General features: G+C 31.9%; 1 non-coding gene across 1 annotated transcript; it reads left to right on the top strand.

Moving 5' to 3' along the window:
* The first annotated feature begins 6,105 nt into the window (after positions 1 to 6,105).
* Positions 6,106 to 6,212, top strand: LOC122097311. The gene has a single exon (XR_006145526.1). It is a non-coding gene; the product is annotated as a U6 spliceosomal RNA (small nuclear RNA).
* The last annotated feature ends 3,120 nt before the right edge of the window (positions 6,213 to 9,332 follow it).

Here is a 9,332-nt window from a genome sequence, read left to right as displayed (position 1 = left end):
ATATTTCCACTGCCTTTCCTTTTTGATACTCTTGTGTTTGTTATTGATAAAGGTTTTACTTTGCTTATTTTCTCTCTTCATTGTATTTGCCTTCAGAGTTTACCTATTCTTTCTCTTATTTATTAGGAAATTAATTATCATATTCCTATTACAATTTCATTACATTATAAGCGGTCTAAAAATGTTTTACTTTCTATTTTATTTTTCCCACCTTCTCTGATTCTCAGTACACACTATTATGTGTATTCAAAAGAACCTTGATTTAGGTCACTTTGAATATTTTCCTCCTTCTTTTCTCTGAAGTCTTTTTGATTTTTGAAACACAATACCAATGACATACAGCTCCTATGTGGCCCATCATTCTTTCCCCTCTCACTCCCCAATGTCTTACAGCTCAAGTCTTTATCATTCAGATTTTTTAGGCTATAGTCTTATCTAAATCTGAATTCATTCCTAAATTAGTTTTAGTTGCTTGAAGCATTGCCTAAAGACATTTTTCTGTATATAATATCTGGGATCTTGTGTTTCACAAGCTACACAATATGAGTGAATATCAAACATCTAGATATCTCTGTAGAATATTGGTCCACCTGCTCAATAAACTCATATGTAAATTCAAAGAATACAGGTCAGTCAGAACAATCTTGTAAAATGGTGTAGCTTGAGCCCTCATATAAGATTTGAATCTTATTACCATGTTCAGTAGTGAAGACAACATATCTCTACTATAAGAACAGACACATAGAAAAGTGTAACAGATTTATTAGAAATAAATTCTTAGTTTTATGGTCAATAGATTTTGAAAAGGATGCCATGACTTTATGAAATAAAAATAGAATCTTAAATAGGTTTATTGGCACTATTGCCTCCATAGATTTAAAGAATGATTTTAGACTACTACATCAAACCTTATACAAAAATTTAAAATAAAAAGTGATTATCAAACTAAATGTGAGATGTAAAAACCTATAAACATTCATGACATTAAATCAGTAAAGGTTTCTAAAAATTTGACATGGAAAGTATTAGTTGCTAAAGAAAAGCAATAATAAACTGGTTAATATCAACTGATAACCTTTCATAATTCTATGAAATAAGTGAAAACATATCCAACAGATAGAGGACACGTATTTTTCAATGCTACAATGTTAATACTACAGTGGTCCTGAGTCTTAAGTACTTTTACACCTTCTAACACTATATAAGTTTTTCCCTGCAGGATAGCTTTTAAAAAACATATGTAAGTTAATAGTAAATAGGAGGAGCATATGAATTAAGCTCCTCATTAGGATCTAAGAACAAATATAAAAAACTCACTAGTATGATCATCATATAAAAAATGACAAAAATATAGTAATGCATTTGTGGAGAAATTGATATACTCCACATATCAGAATGATTTGTATAATACTGCAATCATTTTAAGCAGCAAATTTTCGAGTCTTCAAAAGGTGAAAGAGAATTGGATGATCCAGCCATCACACTTCTATATATGTATTAAAGAGAAGTAAAATCACTTGTTTGGACTGGGAATGTAGTTCATTGACAGTGCACTTGAATAGTATGTGTGAGACCCTGGAAATAATCCCCCAAAACAAACTTTCAAAAGACACACTATAGAGGATGTACTCTGCAAAAATTCCTGTAACTGAATTTTATATCTATTTTAATGTCTGTTCTAAAATTTACAACATTTCTATTTGAAGAAATGCAAGTTTGTGAAAATTAGGCTTGGAAAACCTGTGATTGTACAATTCACTTCCAAAGCACTAAAATGTATACAGTAAAAGGAGATAATACATTGCATATAAATTATATGAGAGCAAAAATAAAAACTATTGTTAAAAATACTTTACACAAATTGCAGAATATCTGAAAAGATATTTTCGGGGTTGGCTAAAAAAAACTACAGCTTTTAAAAAAAGATGATATTTCTGTTTATTTTTTGGTCTATCGTTTTGAGTTTATGCAGAGATAACTCAATCAAAAAGTGTATGTGATAAATGGAATATCTAGGAATTATGCATCACTTATGAGTAATTGATAACCTTTTCTGGAAGAAACTTTTAGCAAATGACAGAAGACCCAAATCTATGCATCTGCATTTTATGAAAGCCATATGTTACTTGTTCAATCCAATTGCTTTTCTCTACTTTGCTAGGAAGAAAAAGTATTCTCAGGTTAAGAGGCAATAGCAGTGAAAAGAAACAAAATAGACAATCATCTTGATTTATTTGTGAAAATATTAAATAAAACAATTCCACTCAATCGACTCCAAATTTGGTATCTATGAAGATGTTCCTGATTGCCAACATCCATTGAATTTTTGGAATTTTAATTTCTACCAACATATGAAAACTAGAACAAGAAAAAAAGTACAGTCTTAGAGCAAACCAGCCTTGGAATAATTTTCTTAATTGTTGTGAAATTACAGAAGAATTGATACTGTTAAGAATTTGATCCTTTCCTATGGAAATCAGTTAAAAATGGTTATCACTTATTATAATTCCAATACCAAACAAGAGTAATTTTATATAATCATTAAAATATCATTTCTTACTATTGTAAAATAGAATAAAAGACCAGTCTCAATATATTATCATTATTCTTAATTTCTAATCATTATCTAAATATCTTAAGCAATCTAAATATTCATGTCTTTAACATAGACGTAAATATTCTATACTTTCTTTTTTTTTGGGGGGGTGGGTCCGGTCGTCGGGCCTGAACTCTGGGCCTGGGCGCTGTTCCTCAGCTCTTCAGCTCAAGACTAGTGCTCTACAACTTGAGCCACAGCACCAATTTGGGCTTTTTTCTTTTCGCTAATGTGGTGCTGAGGAATCAAACCCAGGGCCTCATGCATGCAAGGCAAGCTCTCTAGCACTGAGCCACTTTCCCAGCACCAAATATTCTATAATTTTTACTTAACATTTTCCAGGTGCATGTATTCATGTATCTAAGAAATGTTCATAGCAGTTAAAAGTTGTTTTGTGAAATTAATGTGCTATATTTTGTTGTTTTTGTTGTTAGTGTTTGTAATTGTTGGCATTGTCCCTAAGCCTTTTAGTGCTCAAAGCCAGCACTCTACAACTTGAAGCACAGAGCTAATTCCTGTTTTTAGTGGTTAATTGGAGAAAGAATCTAACAAGTACTTTTCTGTCTAGGCTAGTTTCAACAAAATTCTAAGATCTCATTACCCAGAATAGCTCGAATTATAGGCGTGAGTCACTGGCACTTGTTTTATGTGTTTTTAAATTTTTAATTATGCTTTATGATATTTGTTTCACTATATTGTATACTGTTCTACACATAAATTTAGATATATGTATATATTTCTGATGACAATGATCTCTAAAAATGTATGGTTTTCTTTTTTTTCTTTGATTGGAGCTTTAAAAAAAAAATTGGTAGAATACCGTACAGAGGAGTAACAATTACATGGGCAATATAACGAGTACATTTCTAATCAAGTATTGTTGCCTCCTCTTTGTTTCAACTTCTCATCCCTTCCCATACTCCTTCCACCTCCTTCCACCCAATCCTCCCCCCCACCATAGTTGTAAAGTTTGTTTTTCGAAACAACGACTTGTACATCTCATTGTTGCAATGGGTCCACCTGTATCCCTATTTATAAGATTTGTTTTTGCCCTTTCCCTCCAGAAATTTTACAAACATCAAATACAGTGAAAGCAGGGGGGAGGGACATTCAAATGAACAAAAAATCATCTTATGAATATGTTCTAAGCAATCTCAAGAAAGAAGAAAACATTTGAAGTCGAATCTTATCTCTTAAAACCTACCAGTTTTAAGAGATAAGATGAAGGACAAAATTTCTCTTAGAGACCAATATATCTTCAGCATATTTGGTTCTAAGCATTCCGTCTAAGGCAAATTCAACAACTAGTGAAACTTGTGTTGGCTGTAACTATGTGTCTTTCTCCATGTGTTCATGTACACATGGGTATAAGTATGTGTGCATTTGTGTGTATAGTAACATACATGTGTACACATATAAGGGCTTATACACATATATGTATATATAAATAACTATACATTTAAAATATATGTGCACACACTAATATATATATATATATATATATATATATATATGCACACACACACATATATCAGGTGTTCAATGATTTAACCTACAGTTCCCAGCACATTGTCATTCTCACAAAGTGTACATGATAAACTGCTCTGAGGTTCTGTGGTATATAATGTGTATCACTTTGTACTCATTTCCCCCATTACCTTGTTTCTCATCCCTGTGAACAACTTCAGTCTATTTTCCATAGGACAGCTTTGTTTTCATTACATGTAGTTACTTACTGATAATAAAATAAGAAGGTTGTTTGTAAAAGAAAAAGAACTTTTAGGTCACAGGTTAAAAGTATCATATTCATCCCAATGTTTCCTATGAGATAAAATTTATAATTGTGGTAAAAGAGAAAAGGAATTCCTAGATCTGTTGTTTTGCCATTTAGAATGACAGAGAATAATATCACGTCACTGTTATAACTCTTAAAGAATGCAAGGGTAACTGATGGTCCCTATCATGTTCCTACAAAACCAGTGGACCCTGAAAGATAATAGTAGACTAGCAGAAATTCTAAGTAGCAGACATGCAACATGAAAGAGAAAGAGAGAAAATGAGAGTGAAAGAGAGAGAGAAATATCATAATACTGAAAGTGCATAACAGATAAACAAGAGCTGTATGAGAATACTCATACTGCTATCCTTAGATTCTACATGTACGTTTGAATGTATTTGATGTATGATAACCCATCAACATAAAATATAAAGTAATTTTGATAAAACATAAAAATGACTCAGAACAAATTATAAATGCTAAAACAATCTTCACAGAAGTAAACTCTCAGAGATATTTCATGACTTTGAAAAGAATAAAGTAGCTTTGGTTAATAAAAATTTAGAAATATGACAATTCACAAAAATATAAAATGATATTCATATATTTCATTATATAACCCAAAGTAGAAAACAAATGTTGTTTAGATGATTTTTTAAAACACAGTATCTCAGGTGCTGGGAAGGTGGCGTAGTGGTAGAGTGCTTGCTTTGAATGCATGAGGCCCTGGGTTTGATTACTCAGCACCACATAAGCAGAAAAAGATGGAAGTGATACTGTGCATCAAGTGGTATCGCTTGATAAAATTTTTAATCAATATTTTGTTTTAATTTTGTTCTTTGTAAATTCATGTGCACCTATAAAAAAATGCTGTGACAATCCCATTAACATCCTCAAAGTACCTCTTAATGATGACTTAAAACGTTGTATTATAGTACAAGAAAAAGAATGCTACAAATAAAGAAAACCAATAATTAAATATTAATGATTAATAAAGTAAAAAAAAATTACCAGTGTTTCCAGGACTTGAAGTGTATTACATATTAGATTTTTACTATTTTCTCGTATTCCTGTACATTTAAAACTGGCTAAGTTTATGATGTTCAACAAGAGTTTTATAGGCGATGAGTAGGCGATGATTAGTATATATGGCTCATTTTATCGTTTGTACATGGCTTATATCATCATTTGTTCTTCGCTAACATAAAAAGTATGGAAGCCCTACAGTTTTAACAGAAACTGTGTAATTAACAAAGTCTTAACTCTTCATTCTGCTTCTTTAGACAAAGACTTTGGAACTTCTCAGTAAAGTTTCTATAAACTCTGAAATGTATATATTTAGTAGTATATGTCTGCTAATATAAATCTTAAATAGTTTATGGAAAAGTATTTTCACCTGCCAGACTTCATTTTGGCATATATAAGCAAATTCTCAAAATTAAATGTTTAAACAGTAAAACTTTAACAAATCTTTACACTTGCTGCAGTGTTCATTATGGCAGGTGCCTTGTATACAATAATTGAATTCCTCCTCCTACAATTTCTTGAACAACAAATATCTGGAATTATTTTGTTGTGGACAGGTTAATCTTGGCTTTATTCTTAATTGTGTGCTTATGGAAGAAATACATGATTCTAAAATTTCACGACAATTCTTTTGAACTTACTTTTTCTTTAATTGTCTAGTTTAAGAAAATCAGTTGCACTTTAGAGATTAAAAAAAAACTGTTCTGTGCTCAATTTGGCAGGACATACACTAAAATTGGAACAATATAGACAACATTAGCATGGCAGCAGTGCAAGGATTACAAATGCAAATTACTGAAGCATTCCATTTTTACAACAACAGCTGGAGGCGATGTGGCCAGAAGGGAACCCTACTGCATTATTTGTGGGACTGTAAACTTGTCCAACCACTTTGGAAATTAGTGTGGAGGTTCCTCAAAAGAGTCCATATAGAGCTCTCCTATAACCTAGCAATCCCACTTTTGTGCATTCACCCAAATCACCACACGCAAGACCATATTAAAACTACCAGCACAACTATGTTTATTGCAGCATCATTTAACATAGCTAAGATATGGAACCAAACTCGATTCCCCTCAGTAGATTAATGGATCCAGAAAATGTGTGTGTTTGTGTGTGTGTGTGTGTGTGTGCATGCGTGTGTGTACATGAATTGTATGCCTACATCAGAAAGAATGGCATCACCCAATTTGTTAGGAAATGGAAATACTTGGAAAAAATTATATTAAATGAAGTAAGCCAAGTCTCAAGGAACATATTTCCCATGGTATCCCTTATTTGCAATAATTAATATATGTCTGGGATAAGCAGAAAAGATCATAAGCTATGTGCATAGGACTAGATAAGATGATATTAAGATAAATGAACCCCAAGATAAGAACGTAAGTTGTTTTTTCTTTCTTGCTGTTGTTTCTAATGTATTTATAATGTACAATGTGATTTTTTTTCCTTTTTTTTATATAATCCTCCCTCATAGTATAACCCTTGTTTTCACTGTATTCAATGTTGGTGCTCCTGCATCTTGTATATCTACTTCGCTAATTTGGGGAGGGAAAGAGAAAAAACAAAATGCTTAGATAGAGATGCAGGTTGACCCATTGTAACAATGAGATGCACAAGACACTATGTTGAAAAACAAACTTCACAATTTAGGAGGGCAGGGGGTAGTGAGGGGTGGAGGGCTTGGGGAGTGTATTGTGGAGGTGAGAGGGAAGGGATGGTGGGAAAAACATCTAAATAAAAAAATAAAATACATGAGAGCAGTAACACAAGAGATGGGAGTGGGGGAAATACTGTACTATACAAAGAAGAGTAGAACAGCTGTGGAGAGCAGTAATTTTGCTTTAACATAGGAGGAATAAACTAGCATACAATTTTCAGCCTCATGTCAGTCACTAAGAAGAGCAGAAAAATGCACAATCAGTAAACCAATAGCGATAAAATAGAACACTAAACAATGAAGAGGAACAGATGACTTGGAACAAGAATAACAAATGACACAATTAGGAAACAAATAACAAGCTGGTAAGTTTAAAAAAATTAACCATACTTCTATCAAATCTTTTTTACCTCATAATTTGTTAGAACTATAACTTAAATCACAGATTAATAGCATATTATTTTAATAATAAGTTACTTATTATTGATTTCATAAGTTTAATGTTTAATATATAATTTAAATTTTAGTATCTATGGCAACGAAGAAAGTGAAACTAAGTTTAATAAGTTTAATAATATATTTCATGAATTGTAAAATTGAGAAACATTAGAATTTAAACAAATAATATATCATTATTGTTTCAATTCTGTGAATTATGTAATAATTATGTAATAATTCAAAGTGTATTCTTAATGTTAAATAATAAATTATTGCACATGACTCTTGGTATTAGGCAGAAGGGTTCAGCACCGTGGTAAAATTCACACAATACTGTACATGAGCATATGACTCCTCTCTAGCTTATATTGTGGAAATTTGATTTCTACATGCATGTTAAATTCCTGTCTAGGTGACAGCTATACAATTATATATGTGAGGAGTATTTCAGATATACTTAAAAGTCATATTCATTAATTAAATTTTTATTATTTTATTCTAAATAAATATTTATTGACAGACTGAATTTCTGAGTAGATGATGGTGTATGTGTGCCAGATTACATGTATTGAGGATTATTTAATATTTCTGACATTATTTCTACAGTTAGATTTAATTTTCCATAAGAGGTTAAGTGTATTACACTGGATATATGAAAGTAAACTGAATGTTTATTCCATTAATCCTTTGCCACTTGTCTAATCCCAATATAAATTATCCATGTGTTTGAAGTAATGAAAATAACAACAGATATAAGCAAGATAAATCAGTCATACTAGACAAGTATTTTCACCTTTATTTTGATAGTTGGTCCTCTTTTACTCTACAGAATATTCTTGGGAAAATGTGCTCCAGGCTGACCACAACTGCAGAATATTTTGGTTTGATCTGTCATAAGAGTAGGAAAGAAGGTGAACCTTCCTTCCAAAAGTCAGCTCCCAAGGATGTGATCTGTTTTATGGTGGTGACTTGGAAATGAACATTTTTCACAGTTAATCTTGAAAAGCAATCTTGATAGACCATTTCTGTACATGGTTACAAGGATTATTAATGGCTTTTCAAGGATGCCAAATTGCCTCATTTTGAGACAATTAAAACAGGAATTTAGTTAGCTGTTCTTTGTATCTTTAGGAGAAAAAACCATTGACTCTAGGCCAGAGAAATCAATGAGGCCCAGAGAAGCTACTACCTTGAATAGTAATCCTAGACATCTAAAAACAAACAAATAAACAGTAAAACCTCCAGTAAGCACAGCCAGTCAGGGCTGCTATCACAGTCTACATGAAGTCAGTCAAAAAAAAAAAAACAAAAAAAAAAAAAACCAGAAGCTGAGAATCAGTTAGCTGATAACTAATATATTTTTATGAGGGAGAATGAAATGAGATTCCAGAGAGAGGGTCAGAAAGACTGATCAGATAGACTAAAATTGGTCACACGAAGATTGGAAAATAGAATTCCTTGTAGAAGAAATAAATCATACAAAGCCTGTGCATGTAAGTACAAGACAGCAGACCAAATTTCAGAAATGCAAAATTTCTTAGAGGTCAGCTTAATGAATTATCCAAGGAAATCTTTCAATTCTTAAAAATTTACCACATGTGGGAGAAGGCCAATTGCTGAAGAGAAAGAAAATGGCATCACTCTGATAGGAGGTCCAATATCACATTAGGAAGCAATCGAGCACAGATTTGTAATAAAAAGAGAAAAAACATTATTCCAAATGAGGGTTTCATTTCTTATGATGTAATAGTTCCTGATTTAGGTGCTAGAGATTACCGTACAATTGATCCAGTCTCACAGCTCAGTTAATATTGACTGCAATATTCCCACATGTA

This window comes from Dipodomys spectabilis, unplaced genomic scaffold (genome assembly GCF_019054845.1).
Source record: "Dipodomys spectabilis isolate Male_0828 unplaced genomic scaffold, ASM1905484v1 ptg000421l, whole genome shotgun sequence".
NCBI lineage: Eukaryota > Metazoa > Chordata > Mammalia > Rodentia > Heteromyidae > Dipodomys > Dipodomys spectabilis.
This window is presented reverse-complemented; position numbering and strand designations above follow the sequence as displayed.